We start from the raw sequence: 9,299 nt of genomic DNA, 5'->3' as shown, positions 1-9,299 counted from the left end.
TTAGAGTACTTAACCACAACTCTAGCTGTTGTTAGAGTACTTAACCACAACTCTAGCTGTTGTTAGAGTACTTAACCACAACTCTAGCTGTTGTTAGAGTACTTAACCACAACTCTAGCTGTTGTTAGAGTACTTAACCACAACTCTAGCTGTTGTTAGAGTACTTAACCACAACTCTAGCTGTTGTTAGAGTACTTAACCACAACTCTAGCTGTTGTTAGAGTACTTAACCACAACTCTAGCTGTTGTTAGAGTACTTAACCACAACTCTAGCTGTTGTTAGAGTACTTAACCACAACTCTAGCTGTTGTTAGAGTACTTAACCACAACTCTAGCTGTTGTTAGAGTACTTAACCACAACTCTAGCTGTTGTTAGAGTACTTAACCACAACTCTAGCTGTTGTTAGAGTACTTAACCACAACTCTAGCTGTTGTTAGAGTACTTAACCACAACTCTAGCTGTTGTTAGAGTACTTAACCACAACTCTAGCTGTTGTTAGAGTACTTAACCACAACTCTAGCTGTTGTTAGAGTACTTAACCACAACTCTAGCTGTTGTTAGAGTACTTAACCACAACTCTAGCTGTTGTTAGAGTACTTAACCACAACTCTAGCTGTTGTTAGAGTACTTAACCACAACTCTAGCTGTTGTTAGAGTACTTAACCACAACTCTAGCTGTTGTTAGAGTACTTAACCACAACTCTAGCTGTTGTTAGAGTACTTAACCACAACTCTAGCTGTTGTTAGAGTACTTAACCACAACTCTAGCTGTTGTTAGAGTACTTAACCACAACTCTAGCTGTTGTTAGAGTACTTAACCACAACTCTAGCTGTTGTTAGAGTACTTAACCACAACTCTAGCTGTTGTTAGAGTACTTAACCACAACTCTAGCTGTTGTTAGAGTACTTAACCACAACTCTAGCTGTTGTTAGAGTACTTAACCACAACTCTAGCTGTTGTTAGAGTACTTAACCACAACTCTAGCTGTTGTTAGAGTACTTAACCACAACTCTAGCTGTTGTTAGAGTACTTAACCACAACTCTAGCTGTTGTTAGAGTACTTAACCACAACTCTAGCTGTTGTTAGAGTACTTAACCACAACTCTAGCTCAAGTACTTTACCGCACACTCTAGCCAACTTTCCCACCCTCAGCCACGCCCACCCTCCTCCCTTTTTGCTCACTCTCTTTTATAGCAGATGATGGCAATATTTCAGTACTTATGGTTTTTAAATTCCATAGCATATCTACTTTGGCTTCCTTTGGCTTCCTCTACTGCACTGAGGTACTACTTTTACTTTACTTAAAATACAAACTTTTAATAAGCTAAACTACCTTGCTGCACTTGTTTTCATAATTGCAAAACAACTTTGACTGACTTCACTTTTTTTTTCAGCAAACCACTATTAACAAAACAACTTTTTTTTCACTTAAACCAGCAAATACTGCACTAATAAAGCTAACCTACTTTTGTCTTTTCATCATCAAGCACTACTTAAGCTTATAAGCAAAACCACTTTTTTCTTTTCATGTTTTACTGCACTTTTTTCTTCACTAAAACAAACAATGCACTAAGCAAAACCACTAATTTATTGTAAGGCTCGCTGTCAGAAGCTGGCTTAACCAGCAAATGAAATATTGCACACTATTTGCTCTCCCTTTTTGCCTAATTTTTTTAGATTAGGGCGTGCAAGGCTCCCCGTCAGAAGCTGGCTAAACCAGCAAATGAAATATTGCACACTATTTAAATACGGGCTCTCCCTTTTTGCCTAATTTTTTTAGATTAGGGCGTGCAAGGCTCCCCGTCAGAAGCTGGCTAAACCAGCAAATGAAATATTGCACACTATTTAAATACGGGCTCTCCCTTTTTGCCTAATTTTTTTAGATTAGGGCGTGCAAGGCTCCCCGTCAGAAGCTGGCTAAACCAGCAAATGAAATATTGCACACTATTTGCTCTCCCTTTTTGCCTAATTTTTTTTAGATTAGGGCGTGCAAGGCTCCCCGTCAGAAGCTGGCTAAACCAGCAAATGAAATATTGCACACTATTTAAATACGGGCTCTCCCTTTTTGCCTAATTTTTTTAGATTAGGGCGTGCAAGGCTCCCCGTCAGAAGCTGGCTAAACCAGCAAATGAAATATTGCACACTATTTAAATACGGGCTCTCCCTTTTTGCCTAATTTTTTTAGATTAGGGCGTGCAAGGCTCCCCGTCAGAAGCTGGCTAAACCAGCAAATGAAATATTGCACACTATTTAAATACGGGCTCTCCCTTTTTGCCTAATTTTTTTAGATTAGGGCGTGCAAGGCTCCCCGTCAGAAGCTGGCTAAACCAGCAAATGAAATATTGCACACTATTTGCTCTCCCTTTTTGCCTAATTTTTTTTAGATTAGGGCGTGCAAGGCTCCCCGTCAGAAGCTGGCTAAACCAGCAAATGAAATATTGCACACTATTTAAATACGGGCTCTCCCTTTTTGCCTAATTTTTTTAGATTAGGGCGTGCAAGGCTCCCCGTCAGAAGCTGGCTAAACCAGCAAATGAAATATTGCACACTATTTAAATACGGGCTCTCCCTTTTTGCCTAATTTTTTTAGATTAGGGCGTGCAAGGCTCCCCGTCAGAAGCTGGCTAAACCAGCAAATGAAATATTGCACACTATTTAAATACGGGCTCTCCCTTTTTGCCTAATTTTTTTAGATTAGGGCGTGCAAGGCTCCCCGTCAGAAGCTGGCTAAACCAGCAAATGAAATATTGCACACTATTTGCTCTCCCTTTTTGCCTAATTTTTTTTAGATTAGGGCGTGCAAGGCTCCCCGTCAGAAGCTGGCTAAACCAGCAAATGAAATATTGCACACTATTTAAATACGGGCTCTCCCTTTTTGCCTAATTTTTTTAGATTAGGGCGTGCAAGGCTCCCCGTCAGAAGCTGGCTAAACCAGCAAATGAAATATTGCACACTATTTAAATACGGGCTCTCCCTTTTTGCCTAATTTTTTTAGATTAGGGCGTGCAAGGCTCCCCGTCAGAAGCTGGCTAAACCAGCAAATGAAATATTGCACACTATTTAAATACGGGCTCTCCCTTTTTGCCTAATTTTTTTAGATTAGGGCGTGCAAGGCTCCCCGTCAGAAGCTGGCTAAACCAGCAAATGAAATATTGCACACTATTTGCTCTCCCTTTTTGCCTAATTTTTTTTAGATTAGGGCGTGCAAGGCTCCCCGTCAGAAGCTGGCTAAACCAGCAAATGAAATATTGCACACTATTTAAATACGGGCTCTCCCTTTTTGCCTAATTTTTTTAGATTAGGGCGTGCAAGGCTCCCCGTCAGAAGCTGGCTAAACCAGCAAATGAAATATTGCACACTATTTAAATACGGGCTCTCCCTTTTTGCCTAATTTTTTTAGATTAGGGCGTGCAAGGCTCCCCGTCAGAAGCTGGCTAAACCAGCAAATGAAATATTGCACACTATTTAAATACGGGCTCTCCCTTTTTGCCTAATTTTTTTAGATTAGGGCGTGCAAGGCTCCCCGTCAGAAGCTGGCTAAACCAGCAAATGAAATATTGCACACTATTTGCTCTCCCTTTTTGCCTAATTTTTTTTAGATTAGGGCGTGCAAGGCTCCCCGTCAGAAGCTGGCTAAACCAGCAAATGAAATATTGCACACTATTTAAATACGGGCTCTCCCTTTTTGCCTAATTTTTTTAGATTAGGGCGTGCAAGGCTCCCCGTCAGAAGCTGGCTAAACCAGCAAATGAAATATTGCACACTATTTGCTCTCCCTTTTTGCCTAATTTTTTTTAGATTAGGGCGTGCAAGGCTCCCCGTCAGAAGCTGGCTAAACCAGCAAATGAAATATTGCACACTATTTAAATACGGGCTCTCCCTTTTTGCCTAATTTTTTTAGATTAGGGCGTGCAAGGCTCCCCGTCAGAAGCTGGCTAAACCAGCAAATGAAATATTGCACACTATTTAAATACGGGCTCTCCCTTTTTGCCTAATTTTTTTAGATTAGGGCGTGCAAGGCTCCCCGTCAGAAGCTGGCTAAACCAGCAAATGAAATATTGCACACTATTTAAATACGGGCTCTCCCTTTTTGCCTAATTTTTTTAGATTAGGGCGTGCAAGGCTCCCCGTCAGAAGCTGGCTAAACCAGCAAATGAAATATTGCACACTATTTGCTCTCCCTTTTTGCCTAATTTTTTTTAGATTAGGGCGTGCAAGGCTCCCCGTCAGAAGCTGGCTAAACCAGCAAATGAAATATTGCACACTATTTGCTCTCCCTTTTTGCCTAATTTTTTTTAGATTAGGGCGTGCAAGGCTCCCCGTCAGAAGCTGGCTAAACCAGCAAATGAAATATTGCACACTATTTGCTCTCCCTTTTTGCCTAATTTTTTTTAGATTAGGGCGTGCAAGGCTCCCCGTCAGAAGCTGGCTAAACCAGCAAATGAAATATTGCACACTATTTAAACACGGGCTTGCCTAATTTTTTTAGATAGCAGGCAAAACCAGCAAATAAATTATAATGATGCTAGTCATCTTAATTGTATGTACAGCATGATATGTTTTACCTCCTTTTTTAATTGTCTCGAATGAGCAAAAACATAATCACACTATTTACGACTAACGTATGGCCTGGAGTCTCCTCTTGATACTTGGTGTTTCTTGATACTTGGCGTCTTTGATGTCTCTTAATATTCTGATGCTCTTGTCTGTAAGAAAAAAAATACTGATTTAACTTAAGAATTTTATTTACCTAAAAAAAAGTTTTGAGCTGTTTTTGAACTTAATACACGCGCCAGGAGAAGAATCGAGGCTAATTACTACCAGTCTCGATTTCAGGCCGCGACAAAAAATAAAAAGCTGCCATAGCAGGCGGCTTACATACACACAAGCTACAAGCTAAAGCCAGCGCTCAGCTGTAGGAGGCTTGAAGCTGACATTGGGAAGCTGACATTGGTAGGATTGAAGCTGGTAGGCAGCTATACCAACACTTAGACACTGACCTGACACAAGCTACTTCGATCAGGCAATTAAGCTAACACAAAGCCAGTGCTAGCTAACACAAAGCTCTACAAACCTTATAGCTTGGAGCAGTACTGGGTTAGGTAGAGGAGATCTGATGGACATAGAGGCTGCTGGGTTCCTCAGTAGAGTATAGAGAAGGTAGAAGAGAACTTGAGGTAGAGCAGAGGTAGAAGAGGCTGAATAATGAGCTAGACTGCTGGGTTGCTAGTTAAACTAAAATCGTTCTCACTAAGGTTTCTCCAGCATTACCTTACATGGTAGTACATCACATTCCATATTACAGAGTCTTGGCAAGGTTTCTCCAGCATTACCTTACTTGGTAGTACATTACATTCCATATTACAAGAGTTTAAAGGTTCATAACTGTCAACACATTCAGATGACTAATAAAGATTAATGTACTAAATTGCTGTATAAATCATTGAAATTGCGGCACAAGTTCATAATGAATTAGCATACACTCGCTTTGGTTGTTCCACCCTAATTACTGTACACCCCTAGAGAGTACAGAACAAGGTAAACAGTGAACAGTAAGGTATCATGTCTCAGAACAACATAGAAGGACATGTGGCATGCTCGGTACGATCATGTAGCTATTCTGCTGTCCAATCACCAGTAAGTGTCATTGCGCCCTCTGTTCCGATTTATAAATCCCAGGGTCACAGCTAGTCCCTAAGGCAGGGCCTAGCACAGGCTCTACATCACCCTGAGGCATGATCCCAACTGTACAAAGCTCTAATCAGTACTAACCTAGATACAAAGATAATGGGCCACCTGCCATGCACACAAGCTCAAAGCTATTTTATAATTAACACACAGTAACTTACCCACTGGAATAGGTAGCACTCAATGGAGGTTTCCTCCTGTTCAGATGATGGAGTGGTTGGTTGATCCATTGTATGGTGGTACTCCCTCCGTTGCACATGAAGAGAGAGAGAGGGATAGAATAGTCACCCATACACCACACAGCTACAAGCATAAGCACAGCATACACTTGCCTTGGTTGTACCACCCTAATTACTGTACACCCCTAGAGAGTACAGAACAAGGTAAACAGTAAACAGTTAGGTATCATGTCTCAGAACAATATAGAACCTGTGCCAGGACATGTGGCATGCTCGGTACGATCGGGTCATGACAACGTAGCTATTCTGCCTCATTCCTGTCCAATCACCAGTAAGTGTCATTGCGCCCCCACTGGGCAGTATTGCTCTGTTCCGATTTCTAAATCCCATGCCTTCAGGGCTACCGATACCGCAACGCGATGGCAGGATCCCAAAAGCAAAGAATCTAGAAATCGAACAAAGGCTATACTGTCAAGTTTTCCCAAAGGTAAGGATCGCTCAAGACGCTTGACTTGCTGATCATACAACAGGTCAACAGGGTCACAGCTAGTCCCTAAGGCAGGGCCTAGCACAGGCTCTACATCACCCTGAGGCATGATCCCAACTGTACAAAGCTCTAATCAGTACTAACCTAGATACAAACCTAGATACAAAGATAATGGGCCACCTGCCATGCACACAAGCTCAAAGTTATTTTATAATTAACCTTACCCACTGGAATAGTCAATGGAGGTCTCCTCCTGTTCAAGTGGCAGGATGATGGAGTGGTTGGTTGGTCCATTCTATGTGGTACTCCCTCCGTTGCACATGAAGAGAGAGAGAGAGGGATAGAATAGTCACCCATACACCACACAGCTACAAGCATAAGCACAGCATACACTCGTACCACCCTAATTACTGTACACCAGTACAGAACAAGGTAAACAGTAAACAGTTAGGTATCATGTCTCAGAACAATATAAATCCTGTGCCAGGACATGTGGCATGCTCGGTACGATCGGGTCATGACAATGTAGCTATTCTGTTTCATTCCTGTCCAATCACCAGTAAGTGTCATTGCGCCCCCACTGGGCAGTATTGCTCTGTTCCGATTTCTAAATCCCATGCCTTCAGGGCTACCGATACCGCAACGCGATGGCAGGATCCCAAAAGCAAGGAATCTAGAAATCGAACAGAGGCTATACTGTCAAGTTTTCCCAAAGGTAAGGATCGCTCAAGACGCTCGACTTGCTGATCATACAACAGGTCAACAGGGTCACAGCTAGTCCCTAAGGCAGGGCCTAGCACAGGCTCTACATCACCCTGAGGCATGATCCCAACTGTACAAAGCTCTAATCAGTACTAACCTAGATACAAAGATAATGGGCCACCTGCCATGCACACAAGCTCAAAGTTATTTTATAATTAACCTTACCCACTGGAATAGGTAGCACTCAATGGAGGTCTCCTCCTGTTCAAGTGGCAGGATGATGGAGTGGTTGGTTGGTCCATTCTATGGTGGTACTCCCTCCGTTGCACATGAAGAGAGAGAGAGAGGGATAGAATAGTCACCCATACACCACACAGCTACAAGCATAAGCACAGCATACACTCGTACCACCCTAATTACTGTACACCCCTAGAGAGTACAGAACAAGGTAAACAGTAAACAGTTAGGTATCATGTCTCAGAACAATATAAAACCTGTGCCAGGACATGTGGCATGCTCGGTACGATCGGGTCATGACAACGTAGCTAATCTGCTTCATTCCTGTCCAATCACCAGTAAGTGTCATTGCGCCCCCACTGGGCAGTATTGCTCTGTTCCGATTTCTAAATCCCCTGCCTTCAGGGCTACCGATACCGCAACGCGATGGCAGGATCCCAAAAGCAAGGAATCTAGAAATCGAACAGAGGCTATACTGTCAAGTTTTCCCAAAGGTAAGGTTCGCTCAAGACGCTCGACTTGCTGATCATACAACAGGTCAACAGGATCACAGCTAGTCCCTAAGGCAGGGCCTAGCACAGGCTCTACATCACCCTGAGGCAAGCTCTAATCAGTACTAACCTAGATACAAAGCCACCTGCCATGCACACAAGCTCAAAGTTATTTTATAATTAACACACAGTAACTTACCCACTGGAATAGGTAGCACTCAATGGAGGTCTCCTCCTGTTCAAGTGGCAGGAGTGGTTGGTTGGTCCATTCTATGGTGGTACTCCCTCCGTTGCACATGAAGAGAGAGAGAGAGAGGGATAGAATAGTCACCCATACACCACACAGCTACAAGCATAAGCACAGCATACACCCTAATTACTGTACACCCCTAGAGAGTACAGAACAAGGTAAACAGTGAACAGTTAGGTATCATGTCTCAGAACAACATAGAATCTGTGCCAGGACATGTGGCATGCTCGGTACGATCGGGTCATGACAACGTAGCTATTCTGCATCATTCCTGTCCAATCACCAGTAAGTGTCATTGCGCCCCCACTGGGCAGTATTGCTCTGTTCCGATTTCTAAATCCCATGCCTTCAGGGCTACCGATACCGCAACGCGATGGCAGGATCCCAAAAGCAAGGAATCTAGAAATCGAACAGAGGCTATACTGTCAAGTTTTCCCAAAGGTAAGGATCGCTCAAGACGCTCGACTTGCTGATCATACAACAGGTCAACAGGGTCACAGCTAGTCCCTAAGGCAGGGCCTAGCACAGGCTCTACATCACTCTGAGGCATGATCCCAACTGTACAAAGCTCTAATCAGTACTAACCTAGATACAAAGATAATGGGCCACCTGCCATGCACACAAGCTCAAAGTTATTTTATAATTAACACACAGTAATTTACCCACTGGAATAGGTAGGAGGTCTCCTCCTGTTCAAGTGGCAGGATGATGGAGTGGTTGGTTGGTCCATTCTATGGTGGTACTCCCTCCGTTGCACATGAAGAGAGAGAGAGGGATAGAATAGTCACCCATACACCACACAGCATACACTCGCCTTGGTGGTTGTACCACCCTAATTACTGTACACCCCTAGAGAGTACAGAACAAGGTAAACAGTAAACAGTTAGGTATCATGTCTCAGAACAACATAGAACCTGTGCCAGGACATGTGGCATGCTCGGTACGATCGGGTCATGACAACGTAGCTATTCTGCCTCATTCCTGTCCAATCACCATTAAGTATCATTGCGCCCCCACTGGGCAGTATTGCTCTGTTCCGATTTCTAAATCCCATGCCTTCAGGGCTACCGATACCGCAACGCGATGGCAGAATCCCAAAAACAAGGAATCTAGAAATCGAACAGAGGCTATACTGTCAAGTTTTCCCAAAGGTAAGGATCGCTCAAGACGCTCGACTTGCTGATCATACAACAGGTCAACAGAGTCACAGCTAGTCCCTAAGGCAGGGCCTAGCACAGGCTCTACATCACCCTGAGGCATGA

General features: G+C 43.2%; 1 long non-coding RNA gene across 1 annotated transcript; it reads right to left on the bottom strand.

Moving 5' to 3' along the window:
* Nucleotides 1-4,677: 4,677 nt before the first annotated feature.
* LOC135347159 (uncharacterized) lies at nt 4,678-6,006 on the bottom strand. The gene is made up of 2 exons (XR_010398292.1): nt 5,853-6,006; nt 4,678-4,709 (listed from the first exon to the last, which is right to left on the bottom strand). It is a non-coding gene; the product is annotated as an uncharacterized LOC135347159 (long non-coding RNA).
* Nucleotides 6,007-9,299: the final 3,293 nt, after the last annotated feature.

This window comes from Halichondria panicea, chromosome 13, assembly GCF_963675165.1.
Source record: "Halichondria panicea chromosome 13, odHalPani1.1, whole genome shotgun sequence".
Lineage (NCBI taxonomy): Eukaryota > Metazoa > Porifera > Demospongiae > Suberitida > Halichondriidae > Halichondria > Halichondria panicea.
The sequence above is the reverse complement of the archived record's forward strand: the minus strand, read 5'-3'. Positions and strand labels throughout refer to the sequence as shown.